Here is a 26,382-nt window from a genome sequence, read left to right on the forward strand (position 1 = left end):
AGTTAAGATTTCATATGAATAAGAGAGAAAGTGAGAGATCCCCCCCCAAACTCTTTCAGTGGCTTCATTTATATGAAAGGCACATTTTTGACACTTCAATCAATCAGTGGGCGCCATTAATCTGCATATTGTGTTACAAGAAGCTGCCTTTCTTCTCAATTTTCCTTTCCTTTTTGTTCTTCTCAGGAAATTAATTCATGTCATTTCCATTTGAAATCCTGTGGCATTTGACTGCACAGGCACTTAGAGGCACCCTTCTATGACTCGAAGCTTAGTGTAATGGCATTGCTTGTCAGCAGAACCTTAAGAAAAAAGAGTCTGGACTGCCAGGCCCCTCAGGCCACTAAAGATACATAGAAAATGGCTGGATACAGGTCTGTAGTTTTGTATGTGGGGGGGCTCCAAAATAGTTGACTTTGGTGAGTGATGCTAGCAATTTGGTTCTTAAACATTTTTGCAATGATGTATTTTGCTATGAATGGAACATTTGAACAAGTGTTTATAATATGTCATCAATTTCACTTTAGAATTTCACTTTTTAAAAAGGCTGTACTTGGAAACTTGGGGAGCATTTTCTGCAGTTTGATAGACTGGCACACTGATTTGTTTTATGAAAGGCTGAATAATGTCAATCATACTGTTCTGTTGATCTACTGAAAACACTTCTTCAGGTGGTCCTATTCTGACAAAAGCACAAAATTTAAGAGTCCTAAGGGCCCTCAAAGGCCATCAGTGTAGTGGGCCACAGACTTTAACACTTTTCATGTCATTAACATGAGTAAATATACAGTGGCTCAACAGGGTGTTTCCAACTATTAATTTTACTGGATATTTACAGTTCAAACATTACTAAGTAAAAATTAGAAAGGAAATTATAGTTGTAAAAATGTAGGTAGAAATTATTCAGAAATTGAAGATACTTGCTTTCAATTTAACTAATTAATAGGACAAACCCACCACTTTGCCGTTACTTGTCTCATTTTGCTAGAGTGGACCAGTGGAAGTTTAATCCAGGACAATGTTTGGGAATTGCTTATCCAACCTAAGTCACCTTAGAGACCCACCCGCAACCACAACCTATGCTTGAACAACTCCAATGACAATTTTACCTGGAAGCCCATTCCCTGTTGAGAGAGCTTTATTTTTAGGAAGTGTTTCACTGTGTTGCATGGAAGTTATGTATAGTCTCCATCCAGAATGTCACACATATGAACAAATGAACATATACAAATGAATAAATGACAAGCATGCACGTTATTAAAATTTTGTAGATTCTAACACTTGTCATTTCTTATACCAATCTCTCCCTCTCTAACCCCAAGGCTGTTGCCTTTATTTGAATCCCTAGAACCTCCCATAGTTTCCAAATTGCTCTCCAGTTGTTCTCTAATTCATCTGCGTAATGCCCCTTGTAACGTCTTTTGAAAGTCCCAAACGTAACGTGTTACTCCTTAACTTAATATCCCTCAAGGATACCCCTTTGCTTTTTGAACAAACTCCTCCCAAAACGCTCACACACACACACACACACACACACACACACAGAATCTTTGATCTGGCTGCCATGTGTAGGTTCATTTTTTGGCATTTCGTTTCTTTTCCTGTCATACATCCTCCTTAAGTTTAAGTAATTTCTGTTCTTCTAAAGTACAAACAATGAATGTTTGCCACATTCTAACACAGGACTTTGCGATTCCAATCTTGCTGCTCTTGGCCCTACTCCATGTTTTGGATCAAACATATTGTCTTTTAGAGTACACACTAATCCTTTCTAAAAATGTAAGCACCTCTGGGAAATAGTGAAAAATTGTTAACACTTTGCCCAGTCACAGTATACAGAACCCACCAAAATCAGTACTCAATAAAACATTTGCACCGATATGCAGATGTGCTGACTTCGTGTCTTACTTCCTGGAGAAGGGATATACCTATGATTGAGGCCTTAGGCTCATGTAGAGACAAATAAAAAGGAAAAGACACCCAAAAGGGGGATAGTCCCCTTCAAAGACAAGCTTTGTTCTGACATCATTATTTTGCCACCCTCTAACCCTAGAGATAAAAAAAAGTCAGACTTGAAAATAGAAGAAGTGAGAAAATTCAGTGGACTTTTTAATATAGCCACTAAAATAAATAAGAACAATAACAAAAATGTTGTTTTCCAGTAATATTAATAAAAATTCAAGTAGGAAGTTAAATTTCAATACAGCATATTTTTTCTGTATCCTTTGATTTTTTTCCACCTTTATTGAGCTATAATTGGCATATAACGTTATGTGAGTTCGCAATGCACGTTATCATTTAATGTATTGTGAAATGACCATCACAATAACACTTCCATAACCTCACGTACTTACCTGTGTATGTGTGTGTGTGTGTGCGTGTGTGTGCGTGTGTGTGTGTGTGTGGTGAGAACTTTAAGACCTACACTTGTAGCAACTTATAGGTATATAACACAATATTGGTAACCATAGTCACCATTTGATCCCTGAAACCTATTCATCTTGTAACTGGAATCTTGTACCCTTTGACAAATATCTTCCCATCGCCCTCAGCCCCCAGCGTCTGGCAACCACCATGCTCTCTCTCTGAGTGCAACTCTTATAGTATTTGTCTTTCTCTCTCTAACTTATTTCACTTAGCATAATGCCTTCAAGGTCCATGCATGTTGTCAAAAATTGTCTTCTTTTTTATGGCTGAATAATATTCATATCTGTTTTCTGTAGTGGCTGCACCCATTGAAATTCCCACCAATACACAGTGCACAAGGGTTCCCTTTTCTCCACACTCTGGCCAACACTTGCCATTTCTTGTCTTTTTTTTTAAGTTTGTTGATTTATTTTTGAAAGAGAGAAAGAGAGAGGAGGCAGAGGGACAGAGAGAGAGAGAAAGAGAGAGAGGCAGGCTCTGCACTGTTAACACAGAGGCCAACGCAGGGCTAAATCTCACAAAACACGAGATCATAAACTGAGCTGAATTCAAGAGTCAGACACTTAACCAACTGAGCCACTCAGATGCCCCTCTTGTCTTTTTGAAAGTAGCTATTCTATTTTTTAAATTTTTTTCAATGTTTCTTTATTTTTGAGAGACAGGGAGAGACAGAGTGTGAGTAGGGAAGGGGCAGAGAGAGAGGGAGACACAGAATCTGAAGCAGGCTCCAGGCTCCGAGCTATCAGCCCAGAGCCCGATGCGGGGCCGAAACCGTGAGATCATGACCTGGGCCAAAGTCGGATGTCCAACCGACTGAGCCACCCAGGCGCCCCTTTAAAAAATTTTCTTTTCAATCTTTATTTTTGAGAGACAGAGGGAGAGTGAAAATGGCTATTAATGGGTGTGAGATGGTATTTCACTGTGGATTTAATTCCCATTGCCCTGATGATTAGTGACATTAAGCATCTTTTCATGTACCTGTTGGCTCTTCTCTGTCTTCTTCAGAAAAACATCTATTTAGGTCCCTCTGCCATGTGGGCATAATTGTTATCGTAGTGAAAATATGAACTCCCACAAGATTTTTAAACATTTAATAAAAACCCTTTCCAGGAAGATTGTCAATGGCAGGTTGTAGTAAAATGCCAAACACTCAATCACATAGCAGCCACCCAGGGTTCACTCCATTCAATAGGACCACAACTCCACAACACACCTCACAATTTCCATCTGCCACAGGGATACTTATTTTACATCACATTTCCTTACAAAACTCATACAGTTGTGGACGGCTTTAAAAACCATCTGTGTCGTGAATCAAAGGATTCCCAACCCCCTCCCGTTTTGAAAGTTGAGTCGGAGTAATATTTCTTTATATATGCTTATTTTGGCATTCAGGGAATTATTTCATTCAAGTGATAAAGTTATTTTCACTTTCCATGTAAACACAATAGATGTTTTTTTTTCCAATCTGCAGCTTCTCCTGGTCATTTACTTTCCTCAAAAATGCTGTGCATGTTAGAAACCTGGATATTTAAAAATGCAGATCGTTTAACATTATTTGAATCATGTGCTACTAAATCAGCTGGAAGCCTGGAATCACAGATGTGCTAATGCATCTTCAATGTGAAGAGAACTGAATTTTGAAATCTATGCACTTCATTTCCTGAAAACACAATGGTAATACGGTGGGAGAAACAAAGCTATCATTTCTTGAATCTGCACTGCATGGCTAATGCTGAAGTAAAGTGACATTCTTTAGGAGTTGTTTAGTATCAAGTGCTGATTTAGCTAGATAAAATGCAGCTGTCTTCTCAAATTACACAACTGGATTCACACCATCAACTAATTCCTGGTGGAGTTTTAAAGATACCTTTATGGCCAATTTTCTTCTTGGTGCAAAGAATCCTAAGTTAGACAGTACAAAAATGCCACCATATAGTTTCTATACACAGATACCATCTCCCTTAGAAACATTTGATAAAGGAGACTGTGTTCTACAAGTGCTTGGGTCACCATTTAAAAAGGATTTCCAAAATGTAATTGGATCTAAATTGATTTAGAATTGGTTGCCAAATTGTCATGCAATTGTCTCTGTCAGCTTTCTTCTTATTCCTTTAAGTCACTCCTAAAATTTGTCATGTTGCCTAGTGGGTCTGAGAAAGGAAGGATCCTCCCTTAAGATCCCTTCCTTTCACTGTTGCCCTTCCTTCCCAGACATCATTTGCAGTTGATATTCTCTTAGAAGGAACATTTTAAGATTACTTCCAAAATCTGAACTCTCTTGATCTCTCCATGGCATCCAATAGTCTGATCACCTCTCCCATGGCTAAGTACATAATTTAGAGCATCTTAAGCCTTGCTCATCTTTGGGCCACAATTTGTTTTTTCTTGGAATGCACCCTATTCCTTGTTCTCCAGCTGCAAAATGGCAATCCTGCATCCATCAACCGTATGCTAACATTCATGAAGCTCTTAGCCCATTTACATGTCCTACTTGTGAAGTCCTCTAGGATTGCCCCCACACACAGGTAGCTACTATTTCCTCTTCTCCCCAAGCTCTGTACACTTACTGCTGGTAAAAATCTGTCCATATTGTATCACCATTGCTTGTAACTGGCAGACCTATTATTCACCCACTTTCCTTCCCCAAGTAAACAGTTCATTCATCCATCATTCACAATGTTGTAAGAGGCCAAAGAACCAGGCACTGTGCTAAATGACATGGGTATCAGTAAGTGTTCAAATAGCCAGTTCTTCTGCAAACTGACTTGTAATGTATCTTTCTCCACTCACCTGTAAGGCTAGTTTTGTTTTTCTCATTTATTTCTAATGCTTATTTCTAACAAGTAGTTATACATTTAGAGTACGAATTCTTCGTCCTATGCAACACAAATAGTTTTCCCATTGTTGTGGTTTCTTGTTATTGCACATATGGAACCTATTTTTTGCTTATTGTCTCTTCCATTTAACTTTCTCGTCAGCTTTTCTTTTTCAGAAGCTAGCTGGAAGTAGGGATGGGGTGGCAAAGGGTCCACAGAGGAACCTGAGCCTGGTGTCCCAAAGTAATACAGTAAAAAGAATTGGGCAAATTGGGCAGATGTTGAGCCAGTTTTGAATTAACATCAACAGATGTGATCAGGATAATGGGGGTAGCAGAGGAGTCAGTGATAACTTTCATAATGCATGACACATAATGGGAAGTTAATATCCATCTGTTGAAATAAATAAGTGACCAGTTGATCCCTTATGTAGAGAATTTTCTTTCCTATAAATCCCAGTAATCGTGAAGGAAATTTCTTATTTGTAGTGTATACAAGTTGGGGTTCATTGCTATGATTGCTCTATTCTTCACTCTCTTTTATCTTGTAACTTTACAGTCGCCCCACATCGGGGGTAGGATGACCTGTCCCATCCCTGGACGATGGGCTCAACTAAGTGATTTGCTTTAGCCAACAGAAAGTCACCATATGTGATTCATACAAAAGCACTCATGCCTTTCTGCTTCCTCTCTTGGACGTCTACTACGCCAAGAAATTTGCTTAGGCCAAGCTGATGAAGGGAGAGAGACATACAAAATGGGGCTGAGCTGCCCCAGTGACCCAAGTTGAGTCTATTTTATATCAGCTAACAGTGATCCCAGCCAAGATCAGAAGAGCCACTTAACCAATCTCTGACTGACCTATAGACTCATGAGAGAAAATAAATGATAACTGATTTCAGCTACCAAGCTTTGGGATGGTTAACTATACAGCAATTGCTAGCTGATGCAAAAGTTATAATTCTCTGATTATTATTTTACATGGTTACATCTTTTATTAGTTTTTTTTCTATTTAGTAATTGCAGTAAGTACGGCATCTTTCTAACATTTTTGTGTACCACAGTGAAAAGAATATCCAGTAAGAGGCAAAAGACAGATTCCCCCATTTCCTAATGTCATATAGTCTTAGACACTTATTCAATTATGTACACAATATTAGAAATAACAAAAAAAATTCTCATATTAAATCAATCATACTTTGGGCGGCGGGGGATGGGGGATGAATACAGACATAAGCAAATCATTTCCATCTAGTATCATAACAGGAAGTATCTGTTAAAACCATGATCTCTGAAGCAAAATAATCTGAGCTAAAAATCTTGCCTCTGTCACTTTCTAGCTGGGTGCCCTCAACTCTACTTTCATTATCTATAAAATGGGATGGTAATTAATTATACCTAACTCATAAAATTATTTACAGGATTGCATGAATTGACATTTATAACATACTTAGAACATACTTTGAACTTGGCATTCACAAATGTCATTAAATGCCAGTTATTGCTAAAAAAAATTTTACCGTAGGGAAGCACCAAAAAGTAAGACCATATGGGGTAGAAACTGGGTGGAGAGGTAGCCATTGTAGAAACAAATCTGCAAAGCTACTTGGACTTTAGTATCTTCATCTGTATTTCAAGGAACAAAGAAGGAATAACCATTAGGATATCTTATAGTTATTATTTTTTTTTAATGTTTATTTATTTTTGAGACAGAGAGAGACAGAGCATGAACGGGGGAGGGTCAGAGAGAGGGAGACACAGAATCGGAAGCAGGCTCCAGGCTCTGAGCTGTCAGCACAGAGTCCAACGCGGGGCTCGAACTCACGGACCGCGAGATCATGACCTGAGCCGAAGTCGGCCGCTTAACCGACTGAGCCACCTAGGCGCCCCGGATATCTTATAGTTCTAAAATACAACATTCTTGTCTAGCGTAACATTTCGTATGGCATAACACATGTAGTAAGTTCCCACGAAATACGGCATTTTTATCATTAAAGTAGTTTTCAAAAGAAGTTGATCTAAAGAAGTTAATTCACATGTCATTATGTGTGACGATAGAGGCAAGCTTCATACGATTATCCCACAGGATATTGTGGCCCTGTTTAATAGAATTGAGAGTGAAAGGGACTATCTATTCCCAGAATTGATAACCTAAACACCCAAATCCTAAGTGTTTGAATTGAATACAGTGGCTTAAAGCCTGTGAAATCAAATTAATAAACACAACAGAAACGTCCATGTTTTCTCAATGTTTAAGCAAAGTTACTGAATTCCTTCTGTTTGCTATTTTGTATTTCTGGTTACAAGATGCTGTCCTCTGCTGTTTGCTGAAGATCACACCAGGTAGAGTCACCATCACACAGGGAAACAACATGGTAGTTTCATTTCACCAACCAAATGCCTATAAATCAGGAGAGGAAAACAAATACAGGATTCTGTATGCCCCCAGACAAACCTGGCATGTCAGCACCATGTTCCTCTTCGCCAGGGCTATCTCATTTTAATGGCATTTGTCCACTCCAAGCTTTTGGCAACTCAGATGGACTAACCGGAAGTGTGACAATGGGACCGATCCCATTGCTCATTGGGTAATTATTTCCTCTAAAAGAGCTTGTATAAAGAATTCTACTTGAACACATACCCTGTCTTTGTTGACAGTTCCTGGCAACTTCTAGTGAACAGATATTTATATATTTGTTTATATTTACATCATCGCTGAACAGCAATTTAGTTTGCATGTGTATTTGTATGATGGTTAGCTTGTTTAGTACTCATTTCCATTCTCCTTGAGTAAGATAATTCAGGGACAAATGTGGCATTTTCGTCTCCCCACGGGTTACACATTCACCTCCAGAGCTGATAACTGTAGCCTGAATGCCTGTGACGGTCTGAGATGTACTCCCCATACTACCTAGAAGTAGTAGCAAAACTAGGAGAAATGCTATTGAATAGATCTGGGTTCAAAACCTGTCTATGGCATTTACCAAGTATGTGGCTTTAGCGTCCCCTTCTCCATCTTTAAAAATCTCTCAAGGGGATATTTTGAGTTTTAAATAAGTTGATGTATATGAGAAGTCAGCAAAAGAGTACACCATATAGATGCCCCATAATCACTGGTTTGAGTCTGAATCAAAAAATGAAAACCAAATGACTAATGCAAGGTCCTATAGTGTGAATGGGTAGCTGATGTGGAAAAAGAATAAGAAGGTAAACAGGAATGGGAAGCCTTCCTTTTTCCTTTTTGGCTAAATAGCACTGATCCTTCCCTGCTGCTTTGTTTGATAGATTGATTCATTCTGAAAGGCTTTAAAGATGTCTGGTAGGTAGCTAATAATCAGCTTTGAAAAACAAATCATTGGCCTTTCCCTTGCTGTCAAAGTCCCTAAAAAGGAAATTTGCATTTCAAATGGCTTCTAGTTTACTTCAGAACCCGAGTGTCGACTCCTTTGAAGCTATCTAGAGTAACTAGTAAGTGTACTTTTTAATGGTTTATTAGTTGATAAACTGTAATTGGCATATAAGGGTAAGAGCTTCAAAAGACAAAGTTACAGTCAACTGCCCATTAATGTTTTAAGTCAATCAATACAGCATTTATTTAAAACTGGAAGCAATGCCATTACCCCTCAATAAATTTACATGTTGATGCAATTCATAACTCCATCAGAGCTTTTCAAAAAGATGGAGAAATTATAATAAATCACAATCCATGGGTAAAGAAAGGCCTTTCCCCTTGCCGATTCTGAACATTTGAGACACATATTACAGCATGTGCTTAGTACCCAAATACATGTATATATGTAATTCTCTTTTCATTTTCAAATGCTAAGTGGAAAAAAATCCATGTAGTATAAAGGGAACAGGAAAGAAAAAAAAAAAAACCACTTGGTGTCAAGTTGGATATGCCTCTGATGTTCCCTTAGGAAAAATCTCCTTTTTGTCTAATGACATTTCTCATTCTGATGAACTCACTTTGTTTAAATTGTTTTAAAGCCAAGTACGTATTCTGATCTTTCAAAAACAAAATCAGCACAAAGATCATTAATTAGGGAGCGTGAAATATATGTATTTTCCCTTCTCCTCCAACATACACACTTTTTTATTGACAATTATATAGTGGAGAAAGAAACCAACATGAATGTAGTACTAATATTTATTTCGTGGGCCCTCCATGTTTCTAAGAATACCCTGTGAAATCGAAATGTGGCACTTGGCCCACCCCACCCACCCCCACCCGACCCCTTAACAGGAGTTGATGGAAAAGCCCACAACCAGGAGGAAGGATGTTGGAATTGAGTTGTCAAGCTGTCCTGGATGTCTTGTACAAACTGAACAGGCCAATTTACTGCAACGCTGCATAGGCTGAAGGCTCCTATCTTGCCTTTACAGTGCTTTCTCGTGTTGAGATTATCCTCCTGGACCACAGTCTCCCTTCCCAGCAGCTTTTCGGTTACTCCTAGATGCCTTCTGATCAGCCTATCCTGTCCTGGGTAATAGTACCGTGTTAATCCTTACCTTGTGACCAGCCTGCTTGGCTAGGGAGAGGCGTGTCTTGCACAGCAATCTGAAAAGCAACAGCTTTGTGTGTTTGGTGATATTTTTGAATCCTAGTGGTAATTTGATTTCAATGTCTTCCCCTTTGTAGTTCCAACTCCTGGCTTTCGGGATGAAAACAGGCAGGCTTTTAGAAAAAAAGTGACAACTTCTCCCACACAAATCCCTGAGTTTCTTTGCCTATTACTAACCTCTCGGAGCGTGGGGGTTGCTTTGAAATTCAGCTGTTCCGGCTCTGCCCTCCAGGTGGCAGCAGTGCCACACCGCAGAGGCTCCAATCCCCTAGTCCCCGACTTCAAGTGTTAATGCAATTGACCAATCAGTGCTAAGATGATGGGAGGTAATTGGGTAATTGTATTTTACTGATCACAAGCAGAGAAAGGGAAGGGAAAAGGGGAAAGAAAGAGGGGCAGAGGAGGAAAGGGACTGCAGTCCGAGAGGAGGTCTGGGGAGCTAGGACCCAGAACGTCAGGACGTGGCACTGGCTGGGAGAAAGGCTGCCGCGGGCACAAGGAGCGCATTTATTTATCCGGGGAGAGCGGGGAGGACGGAGGGCGGGAGGGGAGCGGGCGGGGGAGGAAGAGAGTTGAGGCCGGTGTGGATGGAAGGGGACCGGGGTTTCTGCCGCGCAGGGAGCCGCGAGCCAGGGCGATGGCGCTAAGGCCGGCGCGGAGCAGCTGCGCTCCCGGGAACGCGTCTCCTCGCGGAGGACCCGCCAGCGTCGGGAAGGTCTGCGCGAAGAGAGACCAACTTGTGGCTCCAAAATGCACCCGACGCAGCTGGAAATGAGATCAAAGCTGCAGTTTCCTTCGAGAAGGAGGCGAGGAGCCCGCGATTAGGGATTTAACAAAATTCTCAACCTCCTTCGTTCCGTTTTCTATTTTCCTTTTTTTCTTTCCTTATTATTACGATTTCTAAATTTGCCTCACACCCCGTCGGTCCCCCTCACTTCGCCTTGCCCGTTTGAAATAAAAGCCCAGTTTGAACTTCTTTCGCCGCGGCGCCCCCGGATGCGCTGCCCGCTGATGGAGGAGAAGGGGACCCCGGGGCTGGCGGGGGCCACCGGCGAGGGACCGCGTCACGCGTCTCCCCCGTGATCCCGGCGTTGATCGCGGAGTTCTGCAACACCTGGAGGATCTGGACCGGGTGCCGGGGGTGGGGGCGGGGACAGAGGAAACGAAAGCCACCCCGAGCCTTAAAAAAAAGAAGAAGAAAAAAAAAGTAGCGGGGGGGGGGGGGAGAGGAACGGGTTTCTTGTTGACAGCTGACGGAGCCTTGAAATTTTCCTCCACTACCCCCGCCCCCGCCCCCGCCCCCCGCACTCCATTTAACGTGAGATTATGAAATTGCAGAGGCGGTGGAGGGAAGGAGACTGGATATAACAGGGAGTTTGGAGGGAGAGGGGAAGGTGGCTGGCCGGGTGGCTGAAATCAAAAATCCAATTGCGCACTGGGTTGTGATGAGAAATCTAATCAGATCTTTGGAGAAGGGGCCGGCCGGAAGGGTGGCGAGTGGGGGGAGTTGATCCCCAAATTCTTCGAAGGGGGAGCAAGGGGTGAGGAATCAATGATGTAAAAGGAGACTTTTTCGGTGGCGGTGGCGGTTGGGTGCCTTGCAAAAATGAAGGATGCGGGACGCAGCTCTCTCTTGGAACCGAACGCCGTGGATAAACTGATTGTGCAAGAGAAAAGGAAGGAGGAAGCTTTTCCTTGTGAGACCTGGATCTTAACACAAATGTGTATATGTGCCCACAGGCAGCCTTGAAAAATGAAATAAACCAGTGTCGGACCCACGGGGCTTGGTGTGTTCTGACATAAATAAATAATAATAAAACAGCTGCCCCCCCCCCCTCCCCAAAGGATGATTGGAAATGGAGAACGGAGGATCCACAAAGAAAAAGTATGTTCGTTTTTCTCTATAAAGGAGAAAGTAAGCCAAGGAGATATTTTTGGAATTGAAAGTTTGGGGCTTTTTTTTTTTAGGAAAGTAAAGACCTGCTATGGTGGTGTTTTCTCTTCTTTTTGAATTTCCCACAAGAGGAGAGGGAATTAATAATACATCTGCAAAGAAATTTCGGAGAAGAAAAGTTGACCGCGGCAGAATGAGGCATTGATTGGGGGAGACAAACCAGCAGAGAGCACAGTTGGATTTGTGCCTATGTTGACTAAAATTGATGGATAATTGCAGTTGGATTTTTCTTCATCAACCTCCCCCCCACCTTTTTTTTTTCTTTCTTTCTTTCTTTTTGGTGTCAAGATCATGCGTTTTCGCTTGTTCTTAACCACCTGGATTTCCATCTGGATGTTGCTGTGATCAGTCTGAAATACAGTGAGTGATCCTTATTTTCTTATTTTATTGATGAAGAAAATGCACATTAATTTAGCAATCCCGGTTCCTATATCCCCTCACCCCTTTCAGTGTGATTTTTAAAGACCTGGCTGTTGGGGGCCAGGAAATAAGGAGAGGGTGGCCCAGGCATATGTTCCCTCAGCTTGTGCTCACCAATGAGCCGGTTTGTTATAATGATGCAGGTTGTCTGCATCCTGGGCAAAGGCCTTTGCAAATCTTCACCAGGGGAAAAAAAATCTCCCCAAGAAAGGCGCTGCAGTGTGGGGTGCCTGTGCTGTGTGATTGACACTCTAGAATGCCTTTAAGTTGCAGGGCAGCCCTGGAGTTAGATGCACAAATGTTTAGCCATTGGAAATCGAAGGGACCCAATTTAAATTTCATTATCCAACCTGACATTGCAGATCAACAGAATGTATTAACACAAAAATATGATAATACACCGAGCAGATGAAGGATGGCTTCTGGCTTCTGGCGGGTGGGTGGATTGAGGGAGGGCGAGTGGGCATGGGGGAGGAAGTGGTGGAAAGAGGTGGCTGTGTTTGCCCCATATGTATTGCACACACATGCTCTAGTGTGGTCCTCAGATTACCTAGGTTCTCACCAGTGCTAAGAAAGAGAAGGAGGACCCACTTCTCTTCAACCTAACCTCCTTCAAACTAACCACTTCTTTGGATAACGGAGAGGCTATACGTAGATTGAAGGTGGCTTGGGCAGTTGGCTTGGGTTTTGCCAGAAACGTTTCTAACATCACCAAAACGGGGCTCTTGAGAAAAAAGGCAGAAATCTACTGTCCTGTGGCAACTTAGATAAGGAGCTAAAGAAAAGGTTTGTGTGTTAAGCCCCAGTGCTTCTCAAGTGCCAGCTTTGTCTTGGGAGAGAGAGGCCACTAAAGAAAAATAAGAGAAGCTTGAAAATGCTTGGAGAGCCTGGGGGCCTGTAGGATCACCCCTCTTTCCATCTCCTGTAGGATCACCCCTCTTTCCATCTCCTTCCTCCTCCATAGTTTCCAGGGTCATGGAGCTGGCTTTTAATTTTTTGTTTAACAGAACTCTTCCTCTTCATCCTTCTATATTCCTCTCGGGGGCCTTTTATCAGAATCATAGACTCCTATAACTTTAGAGCCAGAAGACTCCTCAGAGGTCTCATGCCAATAAAAGGAGGAAACTGAGGCCTAGACAAGCTATAACTCTGGGTAACAGCCAAACCTTATGAGACAGGTGACTCACACAAGCCTTAGAACTGCAGGCAAAAGTCAGTTTGGGATCCAAGCCGGATAGGAATCAACCATATATGACAGGGCTACTTCTGTCCCCACAGCTGCCATTTTTATCTAGAAGGGTCAAGGAAGGAAACTGTCCTGAGAGCTTGAAGTAGACTCCTATTACTTTGGACCTTAAAAGTAGCCCATCTCCACTATTCATATCCTTTCTTAGATTTTTTTTTTAATAGCAGAGCTCAGATAACCCTAGTTTTAATACTACTAAAAAAAAAAGATCCTCAACTCTGGTATATCCCAAAGGAGATAAGAGGCAGAAATCTCCTGGGTCCCTTCTTGGTGTTGGGCACATTTAATCTGGTGAGTGGTGGTCCCTGGAGAGTCATTAAGAACCATGGAGTTAGATTTATATTAGAGAGATCATAACAGAAACCAGAAACACCCTGCTAAAAGCATCTGAGTCTGTTCCTACACTCACATAATCTATTCTTATCCTTTTCATTACTCCTTAACTAAACTAGCCTACAGCTGAGCACCTCTTTAATTTATTTTTCTGGGCACATGTTTCCTGTTGGGACACAGATCGGGCAATAAATTTACCAACCTATGAAAATAATCGTGCAGGATTTTCTTTTTCTCCTCTGAGTCCTTGTAGGTTTCAGCATATCTTAAAATTCCTTGCAGGTTTTCTGTTTGCTCCTTTGTTTTGTTTTTACGTGACCACAATGAAGTCACCACTTGTGATAATAGATTTACTCAAGTTATCTCAAGTTTCTGCTCAGTTGCAACTTAGCACAGGTGACAAAAGAGAAAAAGGAAAAAAAAAGTGAACTTTGATTGTTTTTACTGGACAGCTCAGCTCTGGGCTTCACATGGGAAACCCATCCAGTCTTGCAATCAGCCTGGCTCTGCCCATCAATGGAGGTCTCCCTCCCTCCCTCCCTCCCTCCCTCCCTCCCTTCCTTCCTTCCTTCCTTCCTTCCTCTCTATTTCTTTCCTCTCTCTCTTTCTTTTCTGGAATTCAGAATTTCTTCACTGCTACTCCAATTAGATCTCAGAGTGTGTCCCTCTCCTAAACCTTGTCAGCTCCTCTCTGTACCCTCCACACCTGCAAACTTTTCTGTAAAGAGAGGGGAGAAAAGAAGGGGATGGTGGGGGAGGGCAGACGGAGAGAGAAAAGGGGTATAGATATGTTTAAAGTCGTGGGCTGAAACGTGTTCTCCCACTCACCTCCACTTAAACGTGTTCTTCAGATCTAGAGATGATGGAGCATCTAAGGGTGTCATCATTTTCCATGCCGGTGAGTCATTTCACCAGCACTATAATTAGAGACATGCCAGCTTGGGGGTTAGCCCCTTTCTTTTGGCGTTCAGAGTTGGCCTAATACTTTAGGCAACTTGCTCGTGGGCTGATGGAAGAATTTCGACCATGTTAGACTAGGAAAGTTACCTCACTGCAGCTTATCTCAGGGCTGAGGGTCTAACCCACTGAGTAACATTCCTGAGTAGATACTTGTATATTGGGATTCTGCTGAGGGCCACAGGCCCATAACACTACTGGATTTTGCAAGTTTTGAGGTTGCCTTTTCAAATATCTTCCCCTCTCTGACTTAATCACTGTGCCCTTTGGGCAATATCTTTAATTTCTTTGACCCTCAATGTTCTCATCTGTATGGTGGGGATGATAATGTCAGCAAATTAGAATTGCTTTGTGACTTGAAAGTAATGTTATGCAAAGCCCCAAGCACAATAGACCCTCTGAGGAAGGCTGTTTGTTACGGTTGTTCTTGGATTAATTTGGATTAACTTGCTGGGGAATTAATAGAGGCTGGCCGAGCACTTTACCAGTTCTAGTGGCTACACTTGAGAACTAGGGAATGCGCAACTGACCTTACAGGAGTTGCCAGATTCTTCTTTCGATGTCTTATCAGGACAGATTGACTGTAATAGATCACTTTAGGTAGGAAATGCTGCTTCAAGTCCGAAGCTGAAAATCAAGATTTTCTCTTTAAGTTACAGAAAAATAAATCTCAGCAAAAATAATACTTGAGAGAGATTTTAGCAAAAAATAATGCTGTTGTGTATACTTTCGGTCTAAAAGTTGCATGTGATAGCTCTTGTATATTAAATGTTTAATTTTAGCTATAAATTACATTGTCTGCCTCTGGAATGCTCAAAGTAAAGACAGGTTTCTAGACAATTATATAACTTAAAGTAGCTAGTATAAAATTCCATTAATATTAAGGCCCCCAAGTCCACAATTTGAATGCATAGCCTTCCTAATTATAATGAATTCTATGTTAGTTAAAAATCTTCACTTTGTGATAGGATAAGGGCCTGACAGGGGAATGAAATCAAGAGTCCATGTAGACATGCTTGTCTTCTACTTTGTGTGTTCAAATCTTCCAACATCAACTTACCAGTGGTTTTCTGAGGCAGCCAGTCACGGTCATTGCTCATAATTTCATTGTCTACAACAGCAGCCCTGTGCTGTGTCCTTTTTGTCAACGTGTTTCCAGAGACCTGTTCTCCGGGGGAAAAGGAGTCCTACTGTTTTAATTATTGTTATTCTTGATATCTTATCTGTGGGTGATAACAGGAAAGTCAGGCTGAGGAATTGCCCACTGGAATTCTACACTGTTTTCTTTCCAATTAGGAAAGCGGTTTGAAATCTGTGTTAATTTTGGAAAAGCATCTTAAAGCTAATCATTTTCACTTCAGTGGAAGTTCTTACCATTTCATAAATTTTACTTTTTTGGGTGCTTCTTAAAGGTGAAATGTGGACTCTGGCATCCTAAGTGAATTTGAATATTCAGCTTTCCACTGGGTCATGAGTGTTACATGCACTATCTAACCTCTCAGAGTCTGTTTGCTCATCTGTAAACTAGAGGTAATAACACCCGTATAGAACTGACTGCCATGAGGATGAAATCAGATCGCGTATGTTATGTACAGTAGGCATTTAATAAGTGCACATTTAAATTGAGCATCTATGATTTCAGTTTCATGCATAGTTTACCAAAAAAAAAAAAAAAACCCTGATATTGTCTTGTTTGAGGGAAGCAGTTAACCTAAATTCATGTTGGTATAGATTTTAAAAAGGAGAAATACATTAATAGGGTCAGAGTAACACAAATGGGTACAACTATTTTTGGCGAGATCCTACACTTTTTTTCTTCTAAGTTTTTATTTGAATCTCCAGGTCCTCATCCTGACAAGTGCCTTCCTTAATCCCCATCACCTATTTCACCCACCCCCTCAGCCTCCTTCCCTCTTGTAACTGTCAGTTTGTTCTCTATAGTTGAGTCTTGTTTCTTGGTTTCCCTCTCCTCCTCCTCTCTCTCCCCCTCCTCCCCTTTGCTCATTTGTTTTGTTTTGGTAAGATAACACGCTTTTAAAGTGTATTAGGGAGTGCTTTAGTGAGTGTCATTCCCTCAGGAAACGACTGAAGCATACCTTGTGAATTATGGAAAACATACTCTGTGTCCACGTAAACTTTCTTTAGATTGCCAAGTACTTTGTCACACAGACATAAAAAATTAATGATTTATAAATGGTGTCTTGGAGGAGTCTCCGGGGAGATCAAGACTCTCTTGCCTCTTACTGTTTCTTCAAAAGGATTCCTCTGGGGAGATGTAAATTTGACAGTTGAAATTTGGGCGGGCAGATCCTGTGGCTGAGACAGTGTGCTTGTAACGCTCTCTGACGGTGAGGGTTGTATTTGTTTTCTGGCATGTTTTCAGCATCTCAGAAGAGTGTCTGACAAACAGTGTCCATGCGGTAGATATTCTTTGAATGGCTAATTGAATTTGGTTTGAGACATCCCCTCCAAAAAACTCAAACGCATGTGTATCTGTGTGCTCGCACCTGCCTACCAACATGAAACCTGGCTTTCAGGAATCTAGGGAGGCTTAATGAGAAATGCCAATGGCTATACGGACTCTGTGTGTGTGTGTGTGTGCGTGTGTGTGTGTGTGTGTGTGTGTGTGTGTGTGTGTGGTGATATCTGTACCCACACATACACACAGATTAAGCATCTATTGAGTGGCTCCCTTATGTTGGAAATCTTGAGGTCTGAAAGTTGGGTGATACAGTGTATTTTTCCTACTCTTGATGCTATCAGTAAGGGACTGTAACAATTTGTTTGAGTCATTTTACCTCATTTAGGTCAGGTTTCTATTCTCCTCTATTAAATGTAAAAACTAAGGTTTCTTCAAGCTAAGATTTTTGGATTCTGAATTTATAATTGACTACCTAGGAATTCAGGATTTCTAGAAACTGAAAATATTAATCCCTGATCTTGGGATACTAGTTGTTAAAATGTAGAGTATAGTATTCTAAGAGGAAAGCAAAATGAATGTTATAATGGTAGACGCGTAGGATAAAAAGGTGAAGGAAATCTCTAAAAGTGTTTGTAGGGGAAATATAATGGGATTTGGAATAGATAGACATTGAATTCCAAATTTGTTTCACACCTGTTAGCTGGTGGATCCTAAGTAGAAATTAACCTTTCTAGGCCTCAATTTCCTCAACTGTAAGAATAGAGATATTTTTTTTTGCAGTTATTTTGGGAGCATTGAGATGTCTATGCATTTGGCACATGATCAGTTCACAATAAATGCTAGCTCACTTTCTTTTCATTGAAATCTTTGGTTATTTTTCACAGAAATGGGAATGTTTAACTGAAAGTCTCTTCAGTGTTTTGCTTTATATTTATACTGAATATGTAAATGAAAGATTTTGCCAACTTACCATCAAAGTTGGTAATATTACTTTTGATAATGCTGCTAATGTCAGCCATTTTTATAATGAAGTCTAAAAATGATGAAAAAACTTATGTAAGATGAATAAACTTTTATTTCAACCTTGGCATCAGCTGATAGTAGATTTCTACACTCATGGAAGGAAGCTTTTAACACTTATGGAGATCATGAGGATAATTTCCTAATAGCAATAGGAACTACCATTTATTGAGCATTTGGTATGCACCAGGCACGGTGTCGAAATTACACAGCTTTCTGCTTAATTCTCATCTAGAGAACTGAAACACAAAGAGGCTAAATAATTTGTCTAAGGTTATACAGCAACTAATGAATGCAGCTAGAAGTAGAAGCTATATTTCTTCTGGCTTTAGAACCTGAGAATCAGTAAATTCAGACTTGCTGACTTGGTAACAAATAAACTTGCCAGCTCACCATCATCTAGCCTAGTACTCAGTCTGAATATTTTAATTGAGATTGAGATGGCTACAGTCTTCGTTTTCCCTGTTTCTTGAAACAAAGGTTATACCGAGATGCTCAGGTCACATACCTTGCATATTGTTATCAGTCTTCAATAATGTCCAAGTGTGTCCCTAAGTGAGAAAGGGACAAGTAAGAAACACTTGGGGAAAATTGCCCTACCTCACTCAACATACTAATAGAACGGCTTTGCAAATTGCCCTGAGAGTATCTGGAAGTTCAAAGTGTATGGGAAATGAGGTCAATGTTAATATTAAGTTTGGTGTTTAGTTACAATATCATACAAACCAGAGATGCTCCTAATGAGAGGCACCCAATGCCTGATCTCAGGTCTCATGATAATTGATCTGTCTGTAGCTGTCGATGCCATTACTACCTCTGGCTTTCTGAAACCCCTCCAGAAGTTTAAGGTGCTGCTCACTATCCCTTCCTTTATTAATTTCACTTCACCCTCCTCCAGCCTTCCTGTTGAAGGCTTCCTCCTTTGAATCTATTCTACTCTACTCTACTCTACTCTACTCTACTCTACTCTACTGTATTCTATTCTGTTCTCTCTGTCTGTCTGTCTGTCTGTCTCTTTCTCTCTCTGCATTCTTAGGAGATGTCACCTGGGCTTATTTTAAGAGATGACACTAAATCCTTGGCCTCAGCCCCCCTTGTGGCTCCTAAGTCTCCATTGCCAGCAAGCTCCTATTCACTTATCTGGTCTGCTGTAGACCTTACAAACTTAATACCCCAACTGTAACTGATTGCCCTCTGGAAGCCTATATATTTTCAGTTTCAAATGATATCAATACCTCTTTTACCTCCCTCATATCCAGTGACTCATCAAATCAATCATCAATCTACTCTCTGTCTTAAATTCAGCTCTTTTGTCCCCCTGCCTGGATTCCATTGTTTCTCTCCTAGATGTCTTCTGATGACGCCAGCTCTTCTTCAGTGTAGTCCATTATTCATTCTTTCTTTAAAAGGATCATCCTAAGAAATAAATCTGGACATCCCATTCTCTATATTCTATAAATACATTTACAGGATAAAATCAAAATTCTTCTCTTGATAATAGAATCTGGCCAGCCTATTCATAGCAATAGGAACTCCCTTGCCTGCCTAATCTACTGAGTGTTTTATTCTTCTGGAGATACCCTAGGCTAGTTTTGGCTCAAACTTCGTGAGACCTCATCCATGTGCCTAGGATATACTCATACTTCAAATCTCACAGCAAATTATCTCCTCTGGAAAAAACCTTTCCTGGTGTCCCTAGACCCGCAGAGTCCCCCTATCCTCTCTGTACACCAGCATTTTGTTCAGAGATCTGTAATAGCTTTAGGGGCACCTGGCTGGCTCAGTACATAGAGCATGCAACTCTTGATCTAAGGGTCGTGAATTTGAGTCCCACGTTGGGTGTAGAGATTACTTTAATAATAATAATAATTAATAATAATAAATCTATAATAGCTTTTATTACTGTTATAACACCTATTTATTTGGCTAAAACCTACAAGACTGTGACCTCTTTTAGGATATGGGCCTCATCTTACTCACCTTGTCATATCCCGTATCTAACTAACATAATGGGCAGGAGTTCTCAATGAGTTTGGTAGCACCAACAAATGAGTGGACTGATCTAATGATCTAACACATTTTTAGAGTGAAGAGGTTCCTTCAATTCAGTTTATGGTGTAGGCCATCATTTTTCCAATATTTTCACCATCGGAATCACCTTTAAATATTTTTTTCATTTAGGGACCCAATGTGTCAGAACTACTTTGCAATTTGTTTCTCCATTTTCCCTAATTGAAAACATATACTTGCCAGTCATCCCTCTAGAACTAACCCAGGTAAGCATTGTTGCCATGACTGAGCCATAAACTGAGCCAAAAGGAAAGGGGTTTTAATTACCATATGCAGTTGTAGGAGTACCTGCATGATTTCTAGTTGGGTTTTTGCAATATTGGTGATAGCTGTCTTTGAGGATAGCCGTTGTGAAAATAGTTCTATAAATATATTTTAGTGTGAATTTTATGCTCTAATTTATAGCTGCCAATAGGCTCACTACAGGCTTTGCCACGCAGACTCTTCAGTGGCACTGTTCATAAAGCATATTGTTTACGAAAAGGAAGGTGTTCCTTGCAGTTGGACATTTTGCTCAACCTGTGCAGTTATATGAAGTGGCCCTTTTACTCATGAGTGACTATTGGAAAGAGACTATGCCTTTTAATTTTGCGTATTGCCCAAATATGGACTCATGCAGTGGGAGGATGAAAAAAGATGGTCTCTTTAGTGAAAATGCCTGGATTATAACATTTGGTGGGTTGTAGTCACCTTTTACACCATGGAAACAGCTGACTTTATGGAGCCTGGTATATCTCAGAAGATGTTCCAGCATCATGTTTCAGAAGGACACTTCCTCCCTTCATAAGAAACAGCAGAAGACCTGGATTAGATGAAAAAAATAAGGTGCTAAATGGTAAGACACTGATTATGGCTTTATTTTATTCTTCAATGTTTGAATGTAAATCAATGTCTTGAATTTGTTGAATTCGATCATTTATTTTTCCTTTAGACTTTTTTTTTAAAGTTTTCTTTTAGTTGTAGTTCTTTTTTCCAGTTTAGGTATTACCATTATTAATTTCTAATAATAGTAAATAAGAGAGCATTAATACCAGTGCTTCACAGTGCTTTTTAAATCTAGCTATACCGTTGAATCCTCTCAACAAGATTTTGGTCCCAGGACTTCCAAAGCAATACCCTCTGCCTAGTAACTCCATCCTTTGTGATAAAGCATCGGGATCTGGTATGCGTGGTGGCGGGAGAAGGGGTGGTGTGCAAGGGAAGTTTCCTTTAGAAGAGCAAATGCTAAGTTTGGTCTCTGCTTCTTGCCAAATTACAAACTGCTGAGACAACACTGTTTTCTTGGAGAGGTCCATTTGTTTTATCCAATCAGTTTTGGCCAAGTCACTTATGGGATGTGGGAGAATGTAGCCATTCAATGATATATTCCTGTGTTTGTTGCTAAGGTGGGTATCTGGGATGGGGATTGGTTTCACAGATTAAAAAAATAGTATATAAGGTCTTTTTCTTATGACTAATACTGTCCTCTTGTTATTACAGTCATCTGTTATTGTGATGTGGTCCTTCCTAGAACAAGTTGATTGATTGGTTTGTGATGTTTAAAAAGGTGTGCTGTTGTTAATAACAGCTGATCATTTTATGGTTTTTTGAGCCTAAGAATTGTAGTACTATTCTCAGGACAGTAGACAGGTTTTCTTGAACGGATGACCTAATTATGATGGCGAGAACTTTAGTAACTAAGTATGCAGAGGTTTTTAAAAAGGTGCGTGACATTTCAAAATGTAGACACGAATGGTTTAAAATGCAATGATTTACAATTGAACGGTTGACAGTTGAATCTGAGCCAGATCTCATATTGTGCTGATTTTACAGCCTTACATGGGAATGAGGGGAATGGGGGAGCTGGGGAGGTGTTCGATTGACAGATTGAGATTACTATGAGCCTGGCTGTTCTGATCTGGGCAGAGAGAATGCTGATAGTGTAGTGAGCTGATCTCTAGAGAGACTCACCTGAGAAGGGACCAGAGATGTGAGTGGCTGAATGAATTCAAATGCATTATGGGGAATGAGCCAGGGGACTGCTTTCTTCTAACTGAAAAGGCAGAAAGTCAGAAGCCACCCTAAAAGAGTTAACATCTACACAGTGGTGTTCAGGAAGGCAAGAATGGAACTATAAAGGCTTTCTCTGTATTGTTTGCACGTTGCCATGGCAATAGTTTCCAGCAGAAGTTACATGTTTTTTTTCAATTCCCCAAAGCAGCAAACAGCCTTCCCCTTTCCTTCTCATCCTCGCTTCATCCCTCCCTGTCTCTCTCCATCCTTAGTCCTTACCTCCCCCTTCTTTCCCTCCTCTCTCAGTCCCTTCTTTTGTTCTCACTTTCTTAACTCACTCCCCATTAACAACAGAAATATTCCAACTCCATGAGGTTGGTTTTAGGCAGAAAGTGAGTCAGACATACAGCCTTCTATCCGCGTTTCTGTTTTCCCCGTCTGTTTACACATTAAAGACCTAATTAGGTAGAAGCTGTGGATGGAAGCAGGGTTGGGGCTTTCCCTTGTTGGTAGGACATAGAACATATTATAATGGTTGGTGTTGTGGTGATATGTTAATTGGATGGCTCCAGGCAAGTGCAGAGCAGCAGTCCCTGACAATTAGAAAGAACAATGACTTTACTATGAAGGAGCCCAGTCTCTTAACCAGTGGAGGGATTAGCATGCACTGTCCGTCTGTGGAAGGTTCCCGTAGACCCCAGGAGAGATCTACAGTTGGAAACGCCTCCTGTCTCTTTAAAGCTAGGTTGCTGCCTCTCCACTGGCTTCTTTTACTGCCAAAGAAAGTGAAGTGAGGGGACAGTGAGAGATCTGGTTTAGTGGGGGTAGGGTGGGGGTGAACCCTGTCGCATGCAGACCTGGGCCATAGGATAGATCGCAGGAATGTTAGGAAGAAATCTTTGCCTGCTTAATGCACGTGGCCAGTGAATTGTGAAATGGGTCTCATTAGAGCCTTTCATATCCCGGCATGTGCCAAAGTGCTTTGCCGGCACAGCGCCATCACTTCACGTCCTACCCTGCTGCTGTTCGCTGCGGCCAAGAAGGGACAGAGGCTCTATCTGTATTAAAGGCTCCAGTCCCATCACTCTCTGTGCACTGTTCATTGTGAGGCGCCTCTGGGCCTTTCAGTCTGGCCGGGGATGAGGCTCAACACATCCCCTAGGTGTTTGCAGTGAGGAAATAGGAAGGATTTGAGCATCACCGATAGGTTTGAGGCAGCCAGTGGGTGCTGACACCCAGAAGTTCCCTCTCTTTTCCCCGTGAAAGCTGTTTGTCGGCGCCCCTGCAAATATGCCCGGATACTCACCTGACATGGAAGATGGGTAGTTCAGAACCAAATAAGTCATGAGGGACCTTTGTGTTATTGGATACTTTTTGCTTTTTCTCAGATTCGTATACTAGAGATTTTAGAATCCCTTTTTATCTGCCAAAGCATAGCTCCGTCAGTAACGCCAAGAGCTGCCATAGGCCGAGTACTAGCTACCTGTCAGGCACTCTGCATATCTCTTATTTGGGACATATGATGATCCTACAAGATAGTTGACGTAAAAGCATAGACATGGGAGCCAAATCAAACTGAGCCTTCTCACTTCTTAGATCCGTGACTTTGGGTGATTTACTTACTCTTTTGAACCTCACCTTTCTCATCTGCAACATGGGAATAAGTACAGTGCAGACTTATGAATTATACTTGAGGTAATGTGTGTAAAACTTTAAGCAGAATGTTTGCACATGAAAAACATTCAAGCCTTTGTTTGTGAAAATATGAACAGTGTTTTCATATAACAGTGTTATGAAATAGTCACAAGGCATGTGCCTCAGGCAGAACAAAATTAAAAATAATTAAGGGCTGATAGTTTAGTGAAAAAGGAAAAGTCATTTTTGAAGATGAGTTTCTGAATTTGAAATTGTGAAGTTTCTGATATTTTGGGTATAACTGACAGCTTGGAAAGCAGAAAAGATAGAATCATTGAAATAAATTTTTGTTGCATTTGTTCTGGATAGATGGTTTCCATCCATCCGTTATTAGGGTATTTTTGGTTTGTTTTTGTGGGGTCAGTCTCTTGGGTTTTACATCAGTTATGATGCCTTAGATTGGAAATAAGAAAAAATAACACTAGCTAAGTTAAGAAAAAAAGAGAATTTATTGGCACACACAATTGAAAAGTACTGTGGTACATAGAGTTCAGGCATGGTTTGATCCAGATGCTAACCATGTCATAGGAGCCCCTGCTCTATTTTCTGTGTAATTCTTGTAGCTCAGCCTTCTTCCATGGACCATTTTCATCCTCAGACTGTTGTTTTGCATCCTCTAATTCATCCACCAAAGAAAGATTCACAAGTTTGTCCTACCATTTCCAAAGAGCATCCTAAGATCTAACCTAACCGGACTTTTAGGTGATATGCCCAGTCACTGACTCATCATTGACCTCAAGGGAATGGAACTGACAGTCAAATGCATATCCAAATGGAATTCAGAAGTTATCAAGAGACCAGGGGAATTAGGTGCTGGAGAGATAATCACAGATAAATACCATAGGTCTAATGGTGGAGAGTGGGAAGGATGAGTTGTTATGCTCCACACAGTAACTTGCTACAAGGGTTACTTTTGTTCATACTTCTCTGTAATCCTACACTGTGTATAGGTATTGAAGTTTTAATAACCACCTAAGGAGTTTTGTTCTTCCAGCAAATCATCTGGCTGTAGCCATCAATTTTTCAGAGGAACAACTTCATCTGCCTTCATGCTGTTTCTGCCTTGCCCCTTTCATCTCTTAGGAACACGTTTTTGTTTTTGAATGGGAGTTTACAAGCTTCTCTGGAAGTGTGGAAACAAAAACAAAAACAAAAGACTCCTCTTCAGGCAATCACAGTTCATTGGTAGAGGTTCTTTAAACCGCCTCAAACACCCATGTTCCTGGTCACCTGCACCAGCCAAGGGTGTGCTTCTATCCAGCTTTGAGTTCATTTAATTGGTCACTACAAAGATCGCAGCAGTGACATAGTCCATGCCCAAACTCTCCGTTCTGCCTACCCAGAGATAGTAATCCATATAATATGGCACAGTGTCCTTTGCTCCTTAATATAAGGCAAGGTGGAAGAAATACTTACTGGGCTTTGGATACAAGTATTTGTTAAGGTGATCCATTTAAGGACATGACTGCTCACCGAGTTCAAGGACTGGGAATTACTATCTGTGGTCTTCACACTATGTGTACTGTATTGTGCACACTATGGATACTTTACTTATCCTTACATAGTGGCATGCTTGAATTGAGACTCTAAGCAAGTCCAAATGCTTCTCATAAGAGCTGTTGGAGAGCAAAATGCTGGTAGAATAGGTAGTACCTAAGGATTTACAATAGTGAAGAAGACACCAATTTATTGACCACCTTTTATATAGTAGAAATGGTAGTGGGTTATTTTTCATGTTTTATCTCATTGTACCCTTGCAAAAACTACTATAGTAATAATAATAATAATAATAATAATAATAATAATAAAATACAAAAAATGACAATAATAGTTGTCATTAATAGTTATTAATGTCAATAATAGTTGACACTTGTTGGTCTATTGTTATGTGTAAGCACTGTTCTAAATGCTTTACCTTTGTAATCACATGGATCCACAAGCAAATAGGCATGTTTTTTTGTTTGTTTTTTGTTTTTTTTTTAGACTTGAGGAAAGCAAAGTTTCAGTAGGCTCAGTTGACATATCCATGCCACAGAGCTGATGAATGACACAGCTGTTTTGAAAGATTGGTCAGCCCTGTGCTTTTTCTGTTCTGCTAGGCTGCCTCTCACATGAGTCTACTTCATATAAACAACAAGGACAACAACAAAACACCACTTAAACTTGGTTTCTTTAAGTGTAAAGCAATCAAAACACCAAGAGCTGTAACTCTTTCCATTAAACCTCATTTGTTTTTGAATTTTTTTTCTGTGTTCTTAGCTTTGCCAGTCTGTTGTAGTAGTTTTTCAGGCTCTAGTTTGGTTGAGGGCAGCTGCTAAGGCACAACTCTGGATGGTTGAACGGTCTCAACCATTTGAGATCACGTCAGGTAAACTACACGAGTGTTTTTAGGTGGCCTTATTGTTTGTCTTCTGTTGGGCAGAATGAAGAAGCATTTACTACCCCCCCCAGGGTCCCTGGCAA

The 26,382-nt window shown here is 40.8% G+C and overlaps 1 protein-coding gene across 16 annotated transcripts in view; it reads left to right on the forward strand.

Annotated features, from left to right (window-relative positions):
* The window catches only part of LRRC4C (leucine rich repeat containing 4C), a 1,189,416-nt gene that overhangs the window by 1,014,775 nt on the left and 148,259 nt on the right, over positions 1 to 26,382 (forward strand). For 3 of the 16 annotated variants that reach the window (XM_053203289.1, XM_027072867.2, XM_027072868.2), the window contains exon 1: positions 9,841 to 12,124. The exons of 9 other annotated variants lie outside the window; for them this stretch is intronic. The gene's annotated coding sequence lies outside the window, so the exon portion shown is untranslated. 4 more of the 16 variants (XM_015081956.3, XM_053203291.1, XM_053203286.1 and 1 more) reach the window with 3 other exon arrangements.

Source organism: Acinonyx jubatus, chromosome D1 (genome assembly GCF_027475565.1).
Source record: "Acinonyx jubatus isolate Ajub_Pintada_27869175 chromosome D1, VMU_Ajub_asm_v1.0, whole genome shotgun sequence".
Classification (NCBI taxonomy): Eukaryota; Metazoa; Chordata; class Mammalia; order Carnivora; family Felidae; genus Acinonyx; species Acinonyx jubatus.